Source organism: Equus asinus, chromosome 2, assembly GCF_041296235.1.
Source record: "Equus asinus isolate D_3611 breed Donkey chromosome 2, EquAss-T2T_v2, whole genome shotgun sequence".
Lineage (NCBI taxonomy): Eukaryota > Metazoa > Chordata > Mammalia > Perissodactyla > Equidae > Equus > Equus asinus.
The window spans coordinates 37,658,633-37,683,499 of record NC_091791.1 but is presented as its reverse complement, the minus strand read 5'-3'; the positions used below and the strand labels follow the sequence as shown (position 1 = coordinate 37,683,499).

Genomic DNA, 24,867 nt, shown 5'->3' with positions numbered 1-24,867 from the left:
ATCTGGTGGTATGGCCCCACATAAACAGGATCTGAATTCTCAGCCCAGAGCTTGGCGCTCCAAGACTAGTGCTGTTTGAATTGGAGTAACTTTCTTGTTTTTCACTAAGAAATTTAGCCTCCAATGCCAAAAGGTTGGTTAATTGGGTTCAAGTTGGGTATAACAGAGCACAAAACACAGTCACAGGCAACTCTCCAGTGTAATGCCACCCTTCTAAGTCCAAGACGGGGGTCAGGCCCATGGAGTTTTTGCCCCAGATGGGAAGTGGCTTTCAGAGGCTCCTTCACACTCTGACAAGGTCGGGGAGCTCTGAAGCCATGGAACAGGCCATGCTCTTTGGCCCTTGCGACGGTTCATCTTCTGTGTCAGCTTGGCTAGGCTACGGTGCCCAGTTGTTTGGTCAAACACTAGTCTAGATGTTGCTGGGGTGGTATTTTCTGGATGCGATTAATATTTACAATCAGTTGAATTTAAGTAAAGCAGATTACCCTCTATAATGTAGGTGGGGCTCATCCAATCAATCGAAGGTCTTAAAAGCAAATACTTCCCCAAGTTTTCCTGGGGAAGAAGGAATTCTGCCTCAAGAAATCCTACCTGAGTTTCCAGCCTGCTGGCTTGCCCTATAGATTTCAGACTCAAGACTTCAGTATCAACTCTTATCTAAATTTCCAGCTTGAAATAATAACTGTCTCTTTCTGTCTTTCTGTCTCTCTCTCTCTCTTTCTCTCAGGAGAACCCTAACTGATACAGTTCTCAAGAGTTGAACCATTGATGGTGGCCTGATGACATTTGCCTCACATTAACTGAGTAACTACTGCAGGTGGAGAAGGAAGGAGAGGATGACGTGCAGTGCCCAGGTGCAGGTGTTGTAGAGTGAGTCCTGCCTCCTTCCATAGGCTCCTGTCTCTCCCCCAGAGACTCAGGTAGCCCGAGAGAGCTCCCTGAGGTTGGTATAGACCCTCACTACTCAAAGTGTGGCCCACAGATCAACTGCACGGGCATCGCTTGGGAGCTTTTTAGAAACACAGAAGCCCAGGCCCCACCTCAGACTAACTGAATCAGAACCTGCATTTTAACAAGATTCCTCAGTTATTCAAATACATGTAAAGCTCGAGAAGCACGGTGATTGAAGGCAGCCTGAAATTCCATGATGAACACTGGACTGAGTGTTAAGAGATACAAATGGAGTTCCTGACTAGACTCTAGCCAGCTCTGAGCACTTAGGCAAAATTAATAAGGAAATAGACTTGCTCAGAATTAACGAGAACAGGTTACATTGGTGAGGTTTCACTACATGCCAGGCAATGACCTAGGCACTTTGCATGTGTTAACTCTCCCAACCCTCTCATCAAACCTATGAGAAAGGTACTATTAATTTCCATTTCACAAGTGGCTAAACTGAAATACAGACATGTTAGGCAACCTGTCCAAGATCACACAGAAAATAAATAGTTGAGTCAGGATTTGAATTCCGAAAGCCTGGCCCTATAGCCATATACTCCCTCTCAGATTCAAAGCACAAAGTCTCTTCACAGTATTGTATCAGATGAATAAGAGAAGCTCAAGCATGGGAGTGATTCTATCTGACTATAGGGTTTGAAGAAAGCTGCATGAAGGAGGCAACTTTTGAAATGGTCTTCGAATGACAGATAGGAGTTTGGTGGGAATTATAAGCCAGGTGCCGTCTATCAGTAGGAAGGCTGTTCCCATAGTCAAGATGGAGTTTCCATGCAGCCACGTATGCCTGTATCCATGCTATTCTTTCTGCCTGGAACATCCCACCATCATCCGTCCCCTCTTTCACTTGGTTACTTGGTTTCACCTGGTGAGTGTCATCCTTCAGACCTCAGCTTTCCAGGACCCCCAAACCAGGTCAGCTTTGCCTTTGGAACTCTCCTAACAGCAAGTGCTTTTCCTTCATGACACTTACACCAGCTTATTACTAAACAGTTAATGGGAGAGAGTGTCTGGTTAATGCGTGACTCTGCCACTAGACTGTGAATTTCTCCCACTAGAACTGCACCCAGTTCTTTTTTTAAGGTGTACAACATGATGATTTGACACATGTATACATTGTGAAATGATTGCCCCAATCACGTTAATTAACACATCCATAACCTCATATAGCTAAGATTTTTTGTGTGTTTGGTGAGAACACTTAGGACCTACTTTCTTACAAATTTCAAGTATACCTACAAACAGTATTATTAACTATAGTTACCATGCTGTACATTAGATCTCCAAGACTTACTCATTTACACCTGAAAGTTTGTATCCTTTGATCAACATCATCCAATTTCCCCCCACCCTCCAGCCTCTGGCAACTACTTTTCTACTCTCTGGTTCTATGAATTCAATTTTTTTAGATTCCACATATAAGTGAGATCGTACAATATTTGTCTTCCTCTGACTTATTTCACTTAGCATAACACCCTCAAGGTTCATCCATGCTGTTGCAAATGGAAGATTTCCTTCTTTTTTATGGCTGAGTAAATTCCATTGTGTGCATATATATATGCCACATTTTCTTTATCTATTCATTCATTGGCGGACACTTAAGTTGTTTCTGTATCTTGGCTGCTGTGAATAATGCTTCGGTGAACACGGGCGTGCAGTTACCTCTTCAGGATAGTGATATAATTTCCTTTGGATATACACCCTGAAGTCGGATTGCTGGATCATGTGGTAATTCTATTTTTTAGGAACCTCCACATTGTTTTCCATAATAGCTATACCAATTTACATTCCCACCAACAATGTACAAAAGTTCCCTTTTCTCCACACCCTGGCTAATGCTTGTTGTCTCTTGTGCTTTTGATAAGAGTCATCTTGACAGGTATGAGGTCATATTGCATTGTGGTCTTTATTTGCATTTCCCTGATGATGATTGAGCACATTTTCATATACTTGTTGGCCAATTTTGGTCTTCTTTGGAAAATTGTCTATTCAGGTCCTTTGGCCATTTTTTAACTGGGTGTTTTTGCTACTGAGTTGTATGAATATTTTGGATATTAACCCCTTATCAGATATAAGGCTTGAAAATATTTTCTCCCATTTCATAGGTTGCCTTTGCATTTTGTTGATTGTTGCCTTTGCTGTTCAGAAGCTTTTTAGTTTGATGTGGTCCCATTTGTTTATTTTTGCTTTTGTTGCCAGTGTTTTTGGTGTCATATCCAAAAAAATCATTGCCAAGACCAATGTCAAGAAGCTTTTCCCTATATTTTCTTCTAGGAGTTTTACGGTTTCAGGTCTTACATTCATTTCTTTAATACATTTGGAGTTAATTTTTGTACTTGCTATAAGATAAGGGTCCAATTTCCTTCTTTTTCATGTATATATCCAGTTTTCCCAACACCATTTATTAAATAGATTATCCTTTCCCCACATGTATTCTTGGCGTCTTTGTCAAAAATCAGTTGACCGTATGTGCATGGATTTACTCCTGGGCTCTCTATGGGACTGTATTGGTTCTACTCACTTACGAATCTCTAGGCCAGTGCCTGGCAGACAGTCGGCATTCAGCACTCAGTAACTGTTAGATGCACAGTAAATGATCATCTGCAGCTCGCAGTCGTCACCAGCCATCCCCTCCCCCAACACAAAAGTTGGAGAATGGGCTGCAACCCAAAGCAGGAAACCACCCTCCCCTTGATTAATAAACGACAAACAAGAAAGCTGCCAAACCTGCATACCGTGGGTTTATCCATTTCAACTCACTCCTACTTTGTAGCCACAATGAGCACAAATACCTGTTCATAATTCTAGTGGTTGTTACTTATACAAGGTTGTACTGTTACCTCCAAAGCATAGAAGATAAATCATGAATTTAAATTGAAAATGTGGAACACATTTCAACAACCCTGTGGCTTCTCCAAAAATCCAGATCAAAAAAGAATAAAGCTAAGTTGAATCCATCTATGTTTAAGGCACTGTGAGGTTAGTTCAAACACAGTAATGTTGACCTAAAGAAGCAAATTCTTCAGCATTCTATAATAGATTCAACAAGGTCTTGCACGTAAGTTGTCTTTCCAACATGAAAACCTTCTTTCAGAAGCTGGCATCGTTTTGATAAGGGATTAATTTAGTGGCGAATGAAAGGGTCCATTGCAATTTAGAGCCCTATTTTGTGTGGTCTGTTGGGTACCTATTGCAAAGTCTTCATCCCAGGCCACTTGGCTATGATGGTGTTTAAATGAAGGCATCTCTTTTCCAAATCAGGTTGCCATTTATCAAAGCTGCAATTCTTCTCCTTAGGGTCCAGTTCCATGTTCATTTGCTTGTTTACCAAGTCTCAGTTGGTCTTTTTTATCCACAAATATAAATATGCTTCCAACTTTGATTTAGGGCCAAGGATTTCTAAAAGCAGGTCAGACTTCAGAATGTTATTCTTTCCTGCGGGAGGGCCTTATCAGATCCCGTCGCACACATATTGCTTTTGTGAAAATAAACTCACTTGAAAACCAATAAGAAGCCCAGCTTTTGGGAGCAGTGACAGTGAAAACAAACCATAAATGTAGCTGTGAGCTTTACTGGCAGAGGTTTCTCTTCCTTTCCAAAGACAGCAAAGAATCCGCTATGAGACATTCAATTCTCCTGTAATTCTGGATTGCCAAAGCAAATTTAAGTTGCAGCAGCGTTATCCAGCAGCCCAGCACAGTCATGTGGGTTGAAATCACTGATTTCAAAAGGAGGGATTTCTCTGGAAAAGGGAATGATGGTGTTTACAGTTCCCCTTTGAGACCTTTGAGTTCTGACTGCTAGTCTGTTCACAAGAAGACAGAAATTATAGGAAATTAGAAGAAAAAATCCTTCAGTGTTGACTGTCAGCCTCCCTCCTGAGACTTCTAAAGAATAATGATTCATTTATGCCTTGGCTTAATCTTCTGAGTTCTGGCCTCACACATTAAGGAAACCTGAAAGGTCAACTTTTCTCTGCTAGGCTATGTCTGGCCAAATACTGATCATTGAGGGCCAAGTCCTGAAAATTAATTTACCATTAATTTCCACAACAACCTAATAAGGCAGGTACACATATCAGCTCCATTTTATAGATGAGGAATTGAAGCTCGAAAGGGTAAATAGCTCCCCCGGGCTCCCACAGCTTGTAAAGACAGGACCTGGGCCTGAATACTGGTCTCTCTGACTCCTGACCCTCAGCTGCTTTGCCTCCCCGACTTTGGATTGTTTAATACAAGTCTCAGGCCAGCACCTTGGGTCTGCTCCCGTGGGATTTTTCCTTCCCCATATCCTCCTCCTCATCCCTCCAGTCTTGTCTTCTAGTCGGCATCTTCTCAGGCCTGTCCATGGCTGATGCCCTGAGCAGATTACAGGCCCAGGGGACAGGGCCTGTGTCCCTCGTTTCCCATTTATCTCCAGGGCCTATGACAGCACATTGAGACTCTCAAAACCTATGGTGTGTGACTGATGATTATTGGGGCTTAAATTCCCTCTTCTAAAATGTTACTCATCTCATCTGGGAAATCCCTTGATCTTGAGACTCCCCTATCTATCAGGCAGGTCACAGACAAAAATATTCACCCAGACCCACAGTCCTCTTTCCTCACCCACCATGAGAGACCAGTTCCCACTGTGCAGGAGGGAAGACCACGAAAAGAGAAAGGAAAGAAGAAAAGAGAAAGGAGAGGAGAGAAAAAAGATGGTGGGGTAGCAGTAGTCGGGGGTTAGTTCTGCTCACACCTGGCAGCAAGCCCCGTTCTCACTACTGCTATATTTTATAAAGGCCTAGAAAATTTAAAGCAATTTGAATTTGGAAAATAAGTCATGAGAAATTTAACAAAACTACAATTATTAACAACCTCTTACTCATTGTTTGTCTTTATTGCATTTTGCTTTTCTTTATCCTTTACTCGAGAATAGGAGGACACAGTAAAACCAAACTAACCAGCTGAGCTCTGTCTGAGAGGCCAAAGAAAAGTTGACCTGTGACTTTTATCTATTAACAAGGCCTACTCTCTACTAAAGGCATAGGTGAACAAATTGACCTCTCTGAGTTCTACATTAAAATACTAAAAACCCAAGTGAGCAGTTGTATGCATGACAAACACAACTTCCCAGCCTGGAGAGCCCTTTGGAATTCATGATACTGCCCAGAGACACTGTGGCTCAGTGGAAAGAGCACAGGACTTGGTGGGCTTTCCCTAACCTTCCCCACTAACAAGCCGTGGGACCTTGGGAAAGTGACTTACCCTCTCTGAACTTCATTCTTTTCAGCTATAAAATGGGAATAACTATGGGCTGCTCCGAAAGAAATGGGCATGCCTCCGCGCTTAATTATCCTGATGCTTAACCTGTATTGTGGAAAAGAATCCACTGTCGGCAGGGAACACGGAGAGACAGAAAGATTTCCTTTAGGCAAAGGTGTCAGACAAGGGTAAATTTTATCTCCCTATCTGTTTAATCTGTACACAAAATCATATCATATGAAAAACTGGGCTACACTCAGATGAAGGAGGAGTGAAAATTGGTGGAAGAAATATCAACAATCCAAGATATGCAGATGACACCACCTTACTGGCAGAAAGCAACGATGACTTGAAATGAGATCCGATGAAAGTGAAAGAAGAAAGTGTCAAAGTAGGACTGCATTTGAACATCAAGAAGACAAAAATGATGACTACAGAAGAACTACACAACTTTAACGTAGACAATGAAGACATAGAAATTGTTAGATTTTGTTTCCCTTGGTTCAGTCATCAATTTAAATGGAGACTGCAGCCAAGAAATCAAGAGAAGACTGAGACTTGGAAGGGCAGCAATGAAAGAATTAGGAAAGAGCATCAAGTGTAAGGAAGCGCCATTAGAGACTAAGGCCAAGATCATCCGCACTCTCACATTCCCAATTACCATGTACAGGTGCAAAAGCTGGACAGTGAAGAAGGGTGACAGGAAAAAAAAATTGATTCAATTGAAATATGGTGTTGGAGGAGAGCTCTATTGATACCCTAGACTGCCAGGAAGATGAACAAATGGGTCCTAGAGCAAATTAAGCCTGAACTATTGCTGGAGGCAAAAATGATAAAACTGAGGCTGTTCGACTTTGGGCACACCACGAGAATACAGGATTCTTTGGAAAAGACAGTAATGCTAGGAAAAGTAGAAGGCAGCAGGAAAAGAAGACCAAATATGAGATGGATCGACTCCATAAAGGAAGATAGGCATGAGTCTACAGAAGCTGAATAGGGCTGTTGAGGACTTGAGGACGGGACGTGGAGGACATCACTCATTCATATGGTCGCCAGGAGCTGATTCATGTGGAGCTGATTTAATGGCATGTAACACCACCACCACAAAAGGTTCTCAGTAACCTTAGTTAAATTCCAATGCTAATGGCCTCTTGTACTCACACTGTAGGTGGCCACTGCCCTCCTGAAGTTTTCTGAATTTCCGAAGCTCCCCTGGGCAATTTATCAATGTTTGCCTACACCAAGGGCCCTGGTATGCCTATTACTTCTGCCTGTTGGCCTACCCTCCTCTCCTGCCCCTCACAAAATTCCATTCTCTCATTTAACTAAACAGAGTTGAGAGACATGCAACTGAGTCTTTAGTTGAAAATAATTCTCACTAAGGTATGAATAGTCAGAGGTAAACCTCCTGGGCAGTTTTGCAGCTTTGCCACAGACAAACCCAGCTGTGTCTGCCTTGCACCATCTCTTAACCTCTTTCTCTTAACTTTCCTCCTCCGTAGATTGAGATGGTTGAGTCAGATGGTTGGCAAACTCCTGTTCAGCTTTGTCAGTAGATGGGTCTCCAGCATTTATTTGTGGCCAGTAAACGCCACCTCCTCGACCTAAGAGATCTGAGTTTTCTCTTCCCAAGTCCACAGCCTTCCCCTTCAATGCTCTCCAGCATCTACCTCGGCTTGGCCTCTCCATGCAGCTTAGTCCCAATTTGGAGGCCATATCCACTTCAACAGGAGGAAATCCTCAAATACAAATTATGTGCAGATTTTTAAATTGAGTTTATTCCAATTCTGCTCATTACAAAAAGGTTTAGAGGTGACTTAGAACAGAAGATATAAGATTAATTATAGTACACAGTTATTATGACACCAGATTAGAAGCAGCTGAAGTCACAAACCAGCCTCTTAAAAGGCCAAATGAGACATTTCAAAGATTAGCCCAGTATCTCGGGGTCTCTCTGTCCTTTCTTCCTGACCGCAAGTCATAAACAAATTCTGCCCCACACAGTCTCCATTCTCCACTCTTGCACTTCCCAGCTCCTTCCAGTGATCGTATCCAGCATGCTTGGGGCTTTCTCTCTCTACCCAGGGAAAGCAGAGGCTAGAACAGTAGAGACTGGCACAACAGGAAGCTGCCTCTTTTCCGGGCCTTGCCTTTTTAGGAGAGCAAATAGTGTTTTCTTGATGCTCTTGGTCTTTCTGTCTTGCACTTTAGCCATCCACCCTTAGGGCACCTTAACCTCTGCACCCCTCCCCTGGTTCCTGTTGGCCAGTGGTTCCCAACCCTGGCTGCCCATGAGAATCATTTGAAGAGCTTAAAAGATGCTGGTACCTGGGCCTCAACCCAATTAATTTAGAATATCTGTTGGAAGGGACTGGCCCTCTGTATCTGTAAAGCCACTGGGGTGATTCTAACATGCAAGCAGGGCTGAAATCCACTTCTGTAGATTTTCACCTTTGGACCTCCTGTCTTACATTGTCTGCTAGTATTTCCAGCTTCCTAAAATACTACAATTGAATATTCCTTAGGGTTGGGGGGAAAACAAAGACAATGTCATTGCTCTCACCAAAGGTAACTTTTTTTAAAAAACAGCAATAGGAAATAATCTTCGCTTAAAGATTATTTCATTCTCTTTACATATGGCATAACATATTTTTTCTAGCGGCTTTTAGTAGTTATTTTAAAATATAAACATTTTATTTATTCATATATTTTATTGTAAAAGCAATTCATTTTGTTTTCAGATACATTGGTCCAACTGAGCAAATTCTTGATTCTCACAGATAGTTAGCGGCAAAGTAATTTTTGGCAAATATAAGCAAATGCTATCAAAAGTCCATCCCTGCGCTGGTCATTAAAAAGGCAAAAGGTATAGGAATCTGTCTTCTTTTGAAGCTGAAAGACATCTTTGCACAGATAGGATAAGAGGCATTCATTCAACAAAAAGGTGGTGAATTTCTCTCTGGTACCAGGCACTGCTCTGGGCCTGGCATACAGGGCTGCAATTTGAACCATTCACATCATGCTCTGCCACCCCACGTCCTACGACTTGATTATTCCTATCCTGACTGCTAATCGAATTGTCTGACAACATTTTTATCTTCTTGTTTTCAATCTTTTTCTTTTTCTTCAATAGTCCGTCTTCATCATCCCTGAGTTTCACTTTGGCTTCAGTCTCTTTGATCTCATTGTTTCTGAATGTTCTCCTTCAATTCTTCTGGAGTTCTTCTATTCAATTCAGCCATTTTTGTATTTCTTATAACTTATAAACTTCTCATTAATTATGTAAAAGAAAAAATTCTTAAAGGCAGTCACAACCTGTTGTAGTCTAGGAACCTTAATCAATAAGAGACCTAGTTTTGTCACCAGCACTAGACATGCCACCTGAACTGAGGGGAGAGCACTGAAGCATCTTACATATAGGTAGACTAACACCTCATTTACCTGCATCTAGGTGGCAAAATCTCCCTCATTCACAACTTTCCAAAAATTCTCTAGCACTAAAACTGAAACTTAACTTCTGAAACAAGAATCTCACAGTGGTGGGCTGCTGGCTAATTCAGCTGGCATATGAGTTTTAACTGGCACCGACAGTATTTTTTAATTGAGATATAATTGACATATAACATTGTATTAATTTTAGGAATACAATATAATGATTTGATATATGTATATCTTGTGAAATGATAACCACAATAAGTTTAGCCAACAGCCATCACCGAACACAGTTACAAATTCTTTCTTGGTGTGACTACCACTACTCCTTCCCCCCACACACATACACAGACCCTTTCCACTCTCAACTGTTCTGTGGGCTAGAAAACAAGAAGGTAATTTGATTAGAATTGTGTCATTCTAAAGTAATAATAAAATAATAATAAGTAGAAAAAGTCATCATAATAGACTCTGAGTTAGGAAATCCTTAGGGAAAATGACTCTTTATAATAAATAAAATTTAGTGTAAGTTTTTCATTCACCATTTTGACTTTCAGTTACAGCTCTTAAAAAAAAGGTTGATAAATACTTGACTCCTGTCTAATGAAAGACTTAGCAATTGAAAATCTGAGAACTAGATTTCCCATGAAGAATCAAAATCTCACTCACTAAGCCAAATAAAAAACGTGCCCACTGATCTTCAGTTCTTGGCCGTCACTGCCGTCTACAAGACAAACAACCAGAAACAAACAGCCACAGATGTTATACCCTCTCTTGAGTTGATTAGGAGGCACCAAGAACATTTGTGCGCCCAGCACTGTAGTATGAGTCATTCGTGTAAGCAGCAAGCCACTCTTCCCTAACTGGGCAACTGTGGTCAAGCTAGTCCAGCCAAAAACTTCTCATTCTGCACTCAGAGGCCTCAAAAGCAGCTCACTCAGAGGGCCTGGGGCTACTTGCTCCCCTCACACCCAGTCAGGCCCACCGCCCACCCCAGCCTAGCGTTTTGTCTCTTCTTACCTGGGCTGCTACAGTGACCTCACCAGTGAACTTCTGCTTCCCATCCCTCTCTCCCTGGGCTGTCCTGGTCAAATGTTCTAACCCTCTGCTCTCATCGCGTTGTTTCCAGGCAGAGACAAATTTCAGTCTCTCTCTCTGTTACCTAGACAAAAAAAAGACTCCTTTGCTCCATCTCCATCATTCGCTTGCACCTCACCTGACTGCAGCCCTCAGCCCTATGGCCAAGCACATTTATCTCTGCTTTCCCACCACACCATAGTCATTGCCACTTCCTGCCTTTACTCTTGCTCTTGCGCCTTCCAGACACCATTTCTTTTCCTCTATGTCTGTCCAAATTCTACCCAACCACATGTCTACTCAAGAAGCCATTCCCAACCACTCCACTCCTTCCGGGTTGTTCCTTTCATTCAACTCCTCACAGTTCCCAATGTTTTAAGCCTTCCTTTTCTTTTCCGACTGTCCTGGGCATAGGCCCTGGAGTTGAGCAGGAGTCTTACCTGAAACTTTTTGGTGGCTCCTGGCCCGTTTTCATCCCCCTAAATACTAACACGTTCAAGGAACACAACTGACCTTGTAAATGAAGCCGACCCTAAGAAGGGCTAGGTTTCTGTTTGGAAAAACTGCAGTATCTCTCCCACAATGATACATTGCCCTTCAAGTTTCATGGAGAAAGTGCGGATGGGCTCGGTTCCCAGATATCCAGCAAAGAAAAAGCAAGTCAGCCTCCTCCCCTCCCCCAACCACTCCGCACTTGCCAAACAGCATTTAAAATGCACTTCAGTGCGTGCAGTCTTTTCATTTGAGAAGGAAACAAGTCTCGATGTTCTGTTTCTCCCATTTTATTAAGGACAGAGGTCATCCCAGGAAGGGGAAGCGTAGTTTCCAAGAGAGGACTTGTGAAGGAGTGGAGGTGGGGTGGGGGAACTCTCTCATCCCTTCTCTTCAGCCTGCTTCACCCCTTCAGGAGAACAAGCTCAGCTTTCAGAGTGAATTCTTTTCCGCGTGGCCTCTGCCAGGACTCGGCTGAGGCAATACCCGGGAGGATTTAGTGATAGTTCAAGGTCGGACAAGGTGTCCAGACAGGACTCACCAGAGGAATTGGCACTAAGACGGCTGTGAGATAAGGGAGTGGAGAAGGGGAAAAGGGAGAAGGCAGGGTATACGTGCTAAAAGGAAGCCCAGAAATCTCCTCACCCCCCGACACACTCCTGCACAGAAACACATTCTTCTCTTTCCCTCCCCTTCTCTAACCCCCAAGGCATTTCTATAAATAAACAATAAGACCCGAGCCTGCCTGCAGCCTGTTAACTCTTGCTGGGTTCTGGCTGTGAGTACATAAATCGTCACACTGCTCCTCACTTCACAGTTTGCAAAGCCCCCTCCCACGTGTAATCTTCACCTGTTTCCTACATCACACACCTTAAGGGGCCTGTCAGCCCCTCACCGGTCCCATACACGAAACTATGGGCACCCCACCTCCACACTCTCAAAGTTCTTAGCCTTAAAACTAGAAGCTTCAGTTTGTGCTACTCAAAAAATCACCACACACATCTTCAAACATTATTTGCACAGCCCTGATAATCAGAGCCACCACCTAGCAAACATCTTCTCTGTTCCGGGTACTATGCTAAGCGATTTACAGGCCTGATCTATTTAAATTCCACCACAACCCTGAGCTGTCGAGATGATGGAGGCACTTTGTAGATGAGGGAAGAGAGGCTCTGACGTTGTGGTACTTGACTGAGGTTCCAAGCGGAGAGTGTGGGTGCTGAGTTTTGAACCCAGGTCTGTATGACTGTACCACACATGTTCTCAACCTCTGCCCTGAGGTCCTCTTACTAAAAGTCCTCCAGTTTCTAAGATTGCAGAGCATCTACTGAGGGGTCTAGTCAGACATCTGGAGTGCCAGGATTAATAACCAATTAAACTTCCCCAAGCCTCCAGGGACAGCTTTTGCTTTTCACTTCACTGAAATGTGTTTTGCTAGACTCTATACGAGGTACTGTGGACACAGCAATAAACAAGATAGACAGGTCTTGCCGTCATAGATCTTACAGTCTGGTTAGGGGAGAGGGTCCATAAATGAACACACAGTTAAACGTGTACCCCGGTTCACCAAGTTCCAAATCAACAGAGAATAAATGTGACATAGTTTTAATTTTTTCCAAACACTGTTCTCAACTGTACTAGGTCAAGTTATCTCTCTCCCTCTTTCTCCCCTTAAAATATCTCCGACAGATTACTTCCTGTCACTTCCAGTTATTGAAATTTAGTCCAGGCCAGTTTAACTCCCATCTCGTATCTGATCCAAAGCCCTCTGCCCTCCCAGGGTGGGCAAGACTTGCTGTTGGAGGGGCTTGGCGTGAAGGAGCAGGGGGCCTTGAGCTCTTCCTCACCGCTCCCTACAGCCCACCTCACAGACCCCCTTGTTGCCAGAGACCCCCTTATCCAGAGGGTGGTCATCTTAGGTGGGGGCCAGCAAGTCAGCTCAGGCCCACAAACTTCCTAGTGTCCTTTGGACCCATGAGGATTCAAGCATCCTGCCACGCCAAGCCATGGGAGAGACCCTGCCCCCTTGCCATCCTTTCCTTCAGGCCTGCCTTCTCTCTCAGTGTGTTTTTTCCCCCTGGGACACAAAGAGACGCAGCGCAGGTAGCAGGACTGCTGCCCCAGCAGATATCTGGCCAGGAAATATGACACTAGTGATTCCCAAAGTACACCCCTGACTCTCCCTGGCCCTGGAGGAGGGAGGAAGCACCCCTTTCTCTGCCCCAGAGAGGAATGCTTTCACCAGGACCTCTGTGCACAAGCTGACTCCGAGGAGCTCAGCCTTCTCATTATAGACCTGGGATGGGGGCAGAGTGGATGTCGTTAGGGCCAGTCCTGACATTTCAATTGTTGAAGACTTGCTGGGGAGCTCTCTTTAGAAACATGGGCTACTTAGCAGCTTTTGTGTCACCTTTGGGCCTTGGCAGCCATTCTAAGTCAACAGAAAAGGCCTCACTCAACATTCTGTTACAGATAAAATGATCATTGTAAGACATGTGATGATGGAAAAGAACAGGGTACTATGAGAGGAAATATCCATGCTCTAGAATCAGACTTCTTGATTTCAAATCCCAGCTCTGCTTACCGTGTGCCCTTGGGCAGGCTATTTAACCTCTCTGTGCCTCGGCTTCCTTACATATAAAATGGTCATGATAATAATGCCGACTCCATAGGATTAAATAAGAAAATGTGAATACAACTCTTAACACAGGGCCTGGTATATTAATAAATGTTCAATAAGTTCCTTGTGGACCTGGATTAAGGGAGTCAGGCACTTCACGGGCGCTCAACAACCTTTGATGAAATAATAAATGAAGGATTTGAGATTGGTCAAATTTCAATTTGAGATTGGGTAGTCAGAGATGACCACTCTGAGGAGGTGACACTTAAGCTTTGACGTGAAGGATGAGGGAGACGTCAGCCGAAGAGCCAAGCTAAGGCGAAAGGAATAATGGGATTAGTTACTTTATGCCTCCTTATGGTGAAATTTCTCCTGAGTCCAATTTAGACAGGTTATACCTGTATCATATTACATAATAGACCTAGAAAAATTGCCTTAGACATTTTAATACAATGTGTAAATACAGAGTTATAGGACGCTAATTCCCTGGAGACCAAAGGTTGTCATAACTCCCAGGAGCTGAAGCCCTCCAGGGGCCTCCGTCCCCATCACAGCAGCTCTAGCAGTGCAGTCAGTGGCTCCACCATTTTCTCTGCTGGTGGGCTGGTCAGGAGTCTTCCAGAAGCCCACAGCTTCTTCAGGACACATTGCTTGTCTACAAAGGAAGTCCAAAGATCAGTATCACCCCAGGACAGGGGCCCTGCTCCCCACCAAAGGCAAACCTGTAAAACTCTACAGAGGTTGCCCTCTATCCACTGCCCCCATGACCTCCTCTCTCTGCCCCCCTGTAACTGACAGCATACTTCCCCTACCCAACATTTCAAGTGACAAATTGGAGGGCAGCTAGAACAAAGAACCAGGGTGAGGAAGGGCACGGGAGCAAGGACAGGTGGGAAAGACGTGGCTGGGTTTGCCCTGTCTCAGACCACACCAGCTGAGAGTCCTCTCCACAGCAGGCGCTCATGAAAAGAGCAGTGAATAAATATTGAGAGGATGCTGACAATCCCCAAGGAACTAAAGGGCTGGGATGTGACTGAGTGGAGTTAAAGGCTTCCAAGATTCACAGGGCAAGAATGCCAATGGAGGCCCAGCCCAGTCAATCCCCTTCTCTTCCCATCATGACTGCATCCTGCACTGGGGACCCCACCCTCATGCAGTGGGCACTCCAGCCCACATGTCCAAGCCCTGTTCACACATACTCCCTCTGCCACCCTCCTCCAAACAGCCACCTCTCAGAACCAAGGGCACGGCCACTGGTGGTGTAGTCCACCCTCAGGAGGAAGCACTCAGAGCAGAGACTGGCACAGGCCCTGGAGGTAGGCTCAGATGGGGAAGCAACTGCACGATCTAGGGGTACTATGGGCATAGTCTAGAAGGGGGGATGTACATAGGTTCCAGGTGGGCACATTCCCTTGCTCTCATGGACTTCTCACTCTGTGGGGAGGGGTGTGGCTGGAGGAGGGCCAGAGAGGGGCCCTCTAAGGTGCAGGGGCTGAGGGCAGGGGTGCTGAGGGTGGTATCATGCTCTCATTAGCAGAACACCAGAAGGTAGACCTGGGCAAGTGGATAGGAGTTAGAAGGAAGAATATGCATTAGAAAGCTTGCTTCCCCTCTCTCCCATACATTTATATGTCCAGCTCCAAATTCATCTGCATTTCCAATTATCCACAGAATAATCACCTGTGGATGCTACACTGTCACCTCTAATTCAGTATATACAAAAATACAATCTTTCTCCCAAAATTCACAAAATCCCCCACTTCAGTCAATGGTACCATAATTTTTCATGGCCCAGGCTAAAACAGTGGCATCATCTACTCTGCCCTCTCCACCTTCCCCAATACCCAGTTTATCTCTCTGTCTGAGCCCTCTTAGCTAAAAGTAAAAATATATATATTATAAAGTAAAAATAAGATGATTCGTAGTGAGAGATCAGACTTTGGAAATTGGAAAAACAAAACAGCATTTCAAAGTAGTTTCCACCTTTGAGGAATAAGAGAATCTTCCTATCACATCTTAAATCACAGGTTTCCGGTGGCGGCATCCACCTGCAGCAGCCTCATAAGCAGAACAAGTCAAATGGCATTTCAATGCCAACAGAAGTTATTTCCAACATAAAGCTCTAAGATCCCAAAACAATTTTATGACTATGACAGTTGTCATGAAAATAGTTTAAAAGTACACATAGAATATTTGTTATTTGTTTGCTACTAAGGAGGTGGCTTTTGGGATTTATTTCCATTTCTTAAAGTCGTCACCCAGGACTTTGGTAGCAACAAAATCAAGATGCTGGCTAGATGGTAGGTCAGATTCCACATGAAGTAAATGATCAGAGCCAGAGTCAGCTTCCACGAGGAAGGGCGTGTGTCATAAATCCGGAGGTAGACATATGAACAAGTAGTTCGTAGGCTATTAACTAGGGTCTATCCAAAGATTAAGTTTGAAGGTTGCATCATCCAACAGTGCACATGAGTGGACATTTGAGTCTGCGCGTGTCTCCGGTTACGGCCGTTTTTAGTTCCTTTGAATCTGGTCAGCATTATAAACGGCTGGGATAAAGTATCTGCCGGAGGAGTATGTATAAGCATGTGATTCACCATCTCCTCTGACTCAGTGGACCCATTCCTGTCATGAGCTGTTAATACCTAGACCCATTGACGGAGCATGAGTGGGGCAAAGAGGCTATGAGAAGCTGTACCAGCAAGTAGCCAAGAGCCCCCACTGGCTATCTTGATGACTGTATTCTTTTGTAATATGTAGCATCTATATCTTTTGTTGCTGTAGTAGCAAGTTTTTGGCATAGGTGTGGCCTGATCATTGTTTCCGTGCACACTGAAACTAGATGATGATATAATGAAGCTGGAACAGATCCTAAGATGGGAGGGTGCCTTTCTCTACCTGGGTTTGACGTACCCTTAGTGTAGATAATTAAGGGCTTGGAGGCTGTGCTAGGAATCATAAAGGCAGGGTGGTGTAGGTGCCTCTAGTCTTAGGTGGTGGTAGCAGCAAAGGGCTTTCCACTCCACGAGTGCCATTTAGAATGGTAAGTGAGGTGGATACCATGTTAAGTAGGATTGCCCTTTCTATCACCTAGAACCCCAGGCATAAGCACTAAGAACCTAGAAAATCGCTGGTCCTTCACAGAAACATCTGAGGATTTAGCTTTTATTTTCATTTCTGCAGCAGCCATGAGAGCACAAAGGAAACTTCTGCTCAGCTTGACACAATCTGGCATCTCAAAATCATAAAGAAGGTTAGGAAAACACACATAAAAATGGTCCATTGTCATGAATTCAAACTACATCCTAAAGCCTGGCAGAACAATGCTTTCAAAACTCAGATGTTCCAAAGCAATTTATTCTTCTTAAGGGTTATATGGGGAAAACATAATCCCTACCTCCAAAACAGATACTGAAAAGAAAAGAAAAGTTCTATATGGATGCAAATGGAAAAGTTTCTACTGTGCTGATAGGTACTAATAAAACCTGTTTAAAATTTTTTATTATAAAGTATTATTTACATATGAAATAATATATATACAAGAAATTTTTGCTTAAGAAAGAAAATGTTATCAATACTTTTGAATCCTTCTTTATACTCCTCCCCAATTCCTTCCATCCTCCTCCCCCTAATAAGTAGAATTACTTCCTTGCTTGCCTTTATTTTCCCACATATATACATTGACAGAGAGTCATTAAAAAAATCTGTATGTTTTGTGTGGTTTCAAACCTTATGTAAATGAATTATTCTATATGTATTTTCTGCAACCTGCTTTTTTGCTCAATTTTATGTTTGTGAAATTCATGACGGTAGTTGTAGCTGCCATTCATTTTCGCTTATGTTTTGTATTCAGCTGAACTAATAGAATTTATTTATCCAAGCTACCCTCACGGACAGTTGTGTTGATTTCAATTTTTGCTTTTACAAGTGACACTGTTATAAACATACTTATTTATCTCCTGATATACATGCTGAAGAATTTCTCTGAAGGATATATACATAAAAGTAGAATTGTTATGCATCTTCAACTTTACAAAGCTCAGTTGTTTCCCAAATGGTCACCAGCAGGGTATGAGACCCACTGTCCACAACCTCACCAACACTTGCTGTTTTCAGATGTTTTCCTTTTGCCCTTCAGTTGGATTTGAAGTAGTATCTTGTTACGATTTAATTTGCATCTCCCTGATTATTATTGAAGTAGAATCTTTTCATATGTTTATTGGCTATTCATGTTTCTTCTTCTGTGAAATGCCTATTCAAGTATTTTGCCCATTTTTCTATAGGTTTTTTTCCTTACTAAGTATCAGCATTCTTTACATATTCTGCATACTAATCCTTTGTCAGTTATAGCTTCTCCCACTTTATAGCCAATCTTTTCACTTTCTTTCAGTTGTCTTCTGATTTTAAAAAAAATCTAAATTTTAATGTGGTTAAATTTATCGGTTGTTTCCTGTATGTTTTTGTTTCTTTTTTATCTGAGAAATCTTCTCCAACTCCAAGGTCCTAAAAGCCTTCTATATTTTCTTCAAAATGTTTTCAAAGTTTTCTCTTTCCCTTTTAATTATTTAACCCCCTGAAACTGCTTTTTGTGTAAGACGTGGAAGGGGCCTGGTACCATGTTTTTCCATGTGGATAACCATTTTTTCCAGCATCAGTTATTATGAAGTCCATTCTCACCCCACTCAGCATCATTCCCAGCTCTGTCATAAGCCAAGTCTTCATGTATGTCTGGGCTGGCTTCTGGGCAAGCTATTTTGTTCCACCGGAAATTTGTCCATCCCTGAGCTTATACCCCACTGTATTAGTTACTATAACTTCGTAAGAAATCTTGGTATTTATTACAGCAAGTCAACCCATCATGTTCTTTTTCTTCAGTACACTCTTGACTCTTCTTGGAGCTCTTTCTACTTCCACACAAATTTTAAAATCAATTTGTCTAGTTCCTTTAAAAAAAAAAACTGTAAGTACTGTAGGTGACAAAGACAATTCCTTTACTCTCTAGGTCCTTCTGGCTAATCTAAGAATTAAACTGACATGAGATAGAATAGCAGGAGAAATAAAACAAAGTTTAATAACATGTATACATGGGAGAAACCCAGGAAAACTAACTCACCAGAATGGCCGAAGCCGCCACATTAAATACCATCTTCAGCTAAGGACAAAGGAGGATGTTGTGGAGAGTGGTTTGAGGCTTCAGAGGGGAGGCAGGCAATTTACATGGAGGTGGAAAGGCAAATGTTTAATAAACAAACGTTGACTGTGCCTTGCAAAGACAATGAGCACTGGAGAGGACTTTCATTAGAAAGGTTCTTGTTAGGTTCCTCCCTGTCTATCACCCTAGTTTATATTATGCTATAGTTATCTTACAGTATCAGCTCCTTCCAGGAACAGGCCTTCTCTCTTACATTCTTTTAGGCAGTTAGAGGGAAGGTCAAAGTTTCTTCCTGAGTCTTTTGTTCTTAAAAATAATCAAGGCAAAGAGACACATTTTGGGGTGGCCAATTCTGATCCCTCACAGTGTATCTTAGTTCGATCAGCATTGCTTAAAATAGTAGATAAATATCTTCATGATATTAAGTGTTTCTAATCAGAAATATGGAATCATTTTTCATTTGTCTCTTTATTGCCTTTCAAAATATATTTCTAATTTTCTCTATAAACATCTTGTGAAATTTTGTTGTATTATTCCAAAGAATTTTTATATTATTGCTGCTATTATAAAATATTCCTTTTTTCTAATAAATTACATTTTCTGTTTATTGCTTATATATAGATATTCAGCTCACTTTTGGATGTTGATCTTTGTACTGCTGAGTAACAAATTACCGTTAAACTTAAACAATGGCTTAAAACCACAAAAATTTATTATCTCATAGTTTCTTTAAATCAAAAATTCAGGAGCAACTTGGCTGGGAAATTTCGCCTCAGGCTCTCTCATAAGGTTGTAATCAAGACATCAGGCAGAAGTGCAAACATCTGAAAGCTTGACCCGGACTGGCAGATCCATTTCCAAGTTCACTCATGTGGTTGTTGTTAAGAGGCCTCAGTTCCTCACCACATGGGCTTCCCCAGTAGGGCTGCTCATAACAAGACAACCAGCTTCCCCAGGAGCAAGTGAATTCATGCACGAGACAGAGAGAAAGAAAGAAAGAGAGAGAGAACAACGAAGATGAAAGCCACAGTATCTTTTATAACTTCATCTTGGAAATGACATACCATAATTTTTGTTATATTCAATTGGTTACACAGAGCAACTCTCGTACAATATGGGAGGAGACTACACAAGAATGTGAACCTCAGAAGGCTGGGATCTTTGGGGCTGTCTTGTAGATTAACTACCACAATCTTTTATCCAACAATTTTGCTAAATTTTCATATTTATTCTAATAATTTAGAAGTAGATTCTTCTGGATTTTCTATTCAGTGAAACATATTATCTGTAAACAATGACAATTTTCTTTCTTTCCTTCCAATTCCATTTTTATTTCTTTCTTGCTTTACCTCACTAGCTCAGATTTCTGGTGCAGTGTTTAAAAGAGATGGTGATAGAGTCTTATCTTAAAAGGAATGTCAACATTAATCATAGTATGACGTTTGTGGTAGGTTTTAATTGTTTTCATTTTTAGTAGATATCCTTTTTTCAAATTAAGGAAGTTTCTCTTTATTCCTAGTTTGAGTTGTTGTTTTTTCATTAATGGTGTAAAATCTTATAAACAGTTTTTGTATCTATTGAGTTGACCATACGTTTTTATTCCTTTGATCTATTTCTGTGACAAATTACAGTAATCAGTGTTCTAATGTTGAACCAATCTTGCATTCTTGGGACAAACCCAACTTGATCATAATACATTATATTTTTATACATTTTGGATTTGTTTTAATAATTTATGGTTTATAAATTTTTGCGTCTATTTATAAGTGAGATTGGCATATAATTGTTCTTTCCTAAACTGTCTTTGTAAGGTTTCAGTGTCAAGGTCATCCTAACTCATAAATGGGTTGGGGAATGTTTCTTCTTTTTTTCACTCTGGAATATTTTGTGTAAGATTAGAAATATTTGATCCTTGAATGTTCACTATAACTCACCTGTAAAAATCTCTGGGCCAGGCATTTTGTTTGTGAGTAGATTTAAACTGCCAATTTTAAACTATTAATCTTAAATGTTTATAGGACTAGCCAGGTTTTCTGTTTCTTTTTGAGACCACTTTGAAACAATAAATTTTTCTAAAAATTTGTCTATTTTATCTAAGTCTTCAGATTTATTAGCATAAAGTTGTTCACAATGCCCTAAATTAATTTTTTCATTTATGAATTACCTATCCTAATGACATTTTTAAAATTCGCATTTTTTTTTTAGCTTTCTCACTTTTTTCTTCATGATTCTTGTCAAAGACATGTCTTTCTATTTCATTCTGTGTGCACTTGTGTTTGATGAAAATTCCTTGAGGCTTAGGCTGAAAGCACACTCTCACAAAGAGCGCTCATATTTGCTCCTACTGAGCACCTGTGGGGACTGCGACCAGGAGCCATTTGTTAATAAAGTTTCAGCTTGAGGTTTTTCAGAACACAGGAATGTGAATTTAGATTGCAAATCCATGTGAGGCCAGGTTGTGGTTATGAATTTTAAGAGAAGGGTTTTTGTCCCTCTACCCAGAGGTAGAGGCATCTGTCCTGGTTGAATTTCTTTGTAAGAGAGTTTTATTCTTTTCTGACTGGGGGGGGTCTCCTTTTTTGGTCCTGGCTACGCCAGACATTCGCTGTGACCCTCTCACCCCGTAATGGGCCCTAACCTTCATCTTCTGTCCTGGTAGCAGCCATAGATGTTAAAAAGTAATGTTGGTCACCTGGGGATTACAAGCAGCTTCAGGACAGGTGCCAGCTTCAGGACACATTGACCTCTCTGGAGTTCTGCTTTCACTTTTTGCTTAGGGGGCAGAGGAAACTGTGAAGGTCACCCTTACTTTCCTTCTACCTCAGCAGTGCTTGTGAAAGTATAATTAGAAAATATTTTATCCAGCACTTTTGGGTGGATTGTACTGGGACAGTTTATTGAGAGGTAATCTAGACTTTATATTTACATTTTCAATGCCATTCTCATCTTGGTCATATTGTCTAGAGTATAACTTTGGGGGTTCTATCAACCCCTTCTTTAGGTACTAGAACAATCTCTAAAATGCTTCTGGAGGGCAAAGGTGAAATAGCTTTCTATCCAGGCTAGGATCCTCGTTATACTCTTAAATTTGTACAGTAACAAAGTATATGTATGCCCTTCTCCGTAGATTTCTAGAAGAAATTCACATGGATGAGGCACTGGACTAAATGCTTATACAAGTTATTTCATTTAAGGTACAATGTATAAAGTTATAAGAGAATGCCTTGCAGTAAACTAATTCTCCAATGAGAACAAGAAAAGCCATATAAAATATGGAAAAAAAAATTAAAAATGCTTGCAAGCCTTCAGCTGTTGCTGAGACAACCAGGGACTTGAAACAAGGAGAAACTGTACATATAGAATCAAAGATCAGATAGACTTTCACTTCTGAATATGATAGAGTAGTGTGAGGAAGACCAATGTTAATATAAAGATCAACTAGAAAAGCTAAATAAAAATACAAAAGCATTGTTTAAAGGCATTAGAGGGCTACTAAAACAACCAGAACTTTATGGTTAGACTAAGTCGACACACTGCAGGTGTTTTGTACCTGGATGTGTCTGCTGATTCTGGGAAAGGCAAGAAGCTGAAAATCTGGGCTCTGCCTTGGAAGAAGACCACCAGCATTGCTGGCCTCATGGAGCTGGAAAAAAGAAAATTTAAGAATTCAGACATCAATATTCTGGTGAAATGGTGTGCAGAAAACCGAACCTGACACTCAGCTCATTTTCTACTTAAGATATTTGCCAAATTTTGAAGCTGCAAATGGCAGGAGGCTAAGAGGTTTACCAGAAAGGCAGAGTGCAGATTTTGAAAAGCAAAGTGGAGAGTCTCAGTGTGTGGAGGGAACAAAGATTAGAGTTCAAAACCTGCCAGAAGGAGGAACTCTCAGCCTTAGAGGGCCACAAGTTAAGAGTTGGGGTAAACTAAAGATACACAGAGTTTTAACAAGACTGCAACCCTGCCTCAATTCAGCTGAATCTTTGAATGGGTTGAAGCGCTCAGTCCTAACTCTATCTGTCTAGCAGAGAAAAGGGTAAATATTTTCTGGAGGAAGATTACACATCCGGTGAAATTCTCTTTCAACTATTTTCTCCATCTTTTCCTGTGTTTTCTTAAAACTATTAATAATATCTGTTTGTGTTGCACCCAAGACTTGTCATTCAATGAAAAGTTACTGGGATGCCAAAAGACATGACTACATTAATAAAAACCAAGAAGAGGGGCTGGCCCCGTGGCCGAGTGGTTGGGTTCGCGCGCTCCACTGCAGGCGGCCCAGTGTTTCGTCGGTTCGAATCCTGGGCGCGGACATGGCACTGCTCGTCAGACCACGCTGAGGCGGCGTCCCACATGCCGCAGCTGGGGGAACCCACAGCGAAGAATACGCGGCTGTGTGCCGGGGGGCTTTGGGGAGAAAAAGGAAAAAATAAAATCTTAAAAAAAAAAAAAAAAAATACAAGAAGAAAGTACAATCAGATCCACAGGAGATTTAGATATTGGAATCAGCAGACAAGTACTTTAAAATAATTATCATTAATACTTTCAAGAAAAATAGAGGAAAGGATAGAAAAACAGATGAAAAAATGTAGAAGTTCACATGGAATTGGACTCTATCAAAAATAATTAAATGGAAATTTTGGAACTGAAAAACATAACTAAAATTTAAAAATGCAGGAATAGATTTAAAAGCAGAATTAGACACAGCAGAAGAGAATCTAAGTGAACTGGAAGACAGGTGGCTAATAAATATGTGAACTAAAGCCCAGAGAGAAAAATAATGGGAAAGAGAGAAAAGAGGATGAGACACATGAGGCAAAGTAAAAAGGTATAACATAAGCTCAAGTGCAGTCTCAGAAAGAGAAGAAAGAGAAAACAGGACAGAAGAAATATGTGAAGAGATAATAGCAGAGAATTTTCTAAGCCCTACCTAGACTCGGCTAGAAGTGTATATCTAGTGAAACTATCTTACAAAAATGAAGGCTAAATAAATACGTTTTCAGCCAAACAAAAAGAGAGAATTCTTCACCAACAAATCTATAATAAGAGAAATACTAAATGGGGTTTTTTTCTAGGCCAAAGGAAAAATGATTCAAGATGGAAACACAAATATACAAAAAGGAAAGAACAACAGGAAGGGTAAGTAAATGGATAAATATAAAATAACATTGAATAAAACAATAATGATATCTCATAAGGTTTAAAATATATTTAGAACTAAAATGCATAATAACAATGCAAGTGAATGACTCTTACTACTTACTATACCATGCTGTTTCAGATACTCTCTCAACCAGCAACACGGAACACTAATATTAGTACTAGCAGTCTTTATTTGAGAAAAGAATCTCAAAAACATATTCATCTTCACACTGTGAGAAGGAATATTTGTGAAGAAATTTTTTATCATTGGTATTAGTAACAACTTAGATTTATTTACCATGTATCATTGGCCAAATAATTTGTTAAGTACTTCATCTATATGATCTCATTTTCTTCTCACAATCATTCTGTGAGGTAGGAATTGTTATCATCCCCATTTTAAAGATGAGAACACTGACACTTGGCGATATTAAATCACTTGCCACCCAAATGGTGAAACAGAGATTTAAATCTAGTTCTCCCTGACTCCGGACTCCAACTCTTAGTGTGAAAATTATGTAGTCTATCTGCTCCTCAGGGTAACTCAATTCTATCCTTAATTACAAACGAAAAAGTTGACTTCTATTACTTGGCCTCATGAATAATTGTTTTCAAGTTGCCGCTGAAACACTGGGACTCGACCATTTATGGCTGTGTCAAGGAAAGCCCTATGACAAAGTTCCAGTATCCCCTTCCTCCACACAACCTTGTGTTTCAGAAGTTGGACCACCTCTAGCCCCTGGTTGGGAAGG

General features: G+C 41.4%; 1 long non-coding RNA gene across 1 annotated transcript in view; it reads right to left on the bottom strand.

Annotated features, from left to right (window-relative positions):
- LOC139040511 (uncharacterized) overlaps nt 1-11,349 on the bottom strand; it is a 35,077-nt gene extending 23,728 nt beyond the window's left edge. Inside the window, exons 1-2 of the long non-coding RNA XR_011494994.1 lie at nt 11,226-11,349; nt 10,656-10,797 (exon numbers count right to left, since the gene is read on the bottom strand). This is a non-coding gene — a long non-coding RNA (uncharacterized lncRNA). The remainder of the gene's footprint in view (nt 1-10,655; nt 10,798-11,225) is intronic.
- Between the last annotated feature and the right edge of the window lie 13,518 nt (nt 11,350-24,867).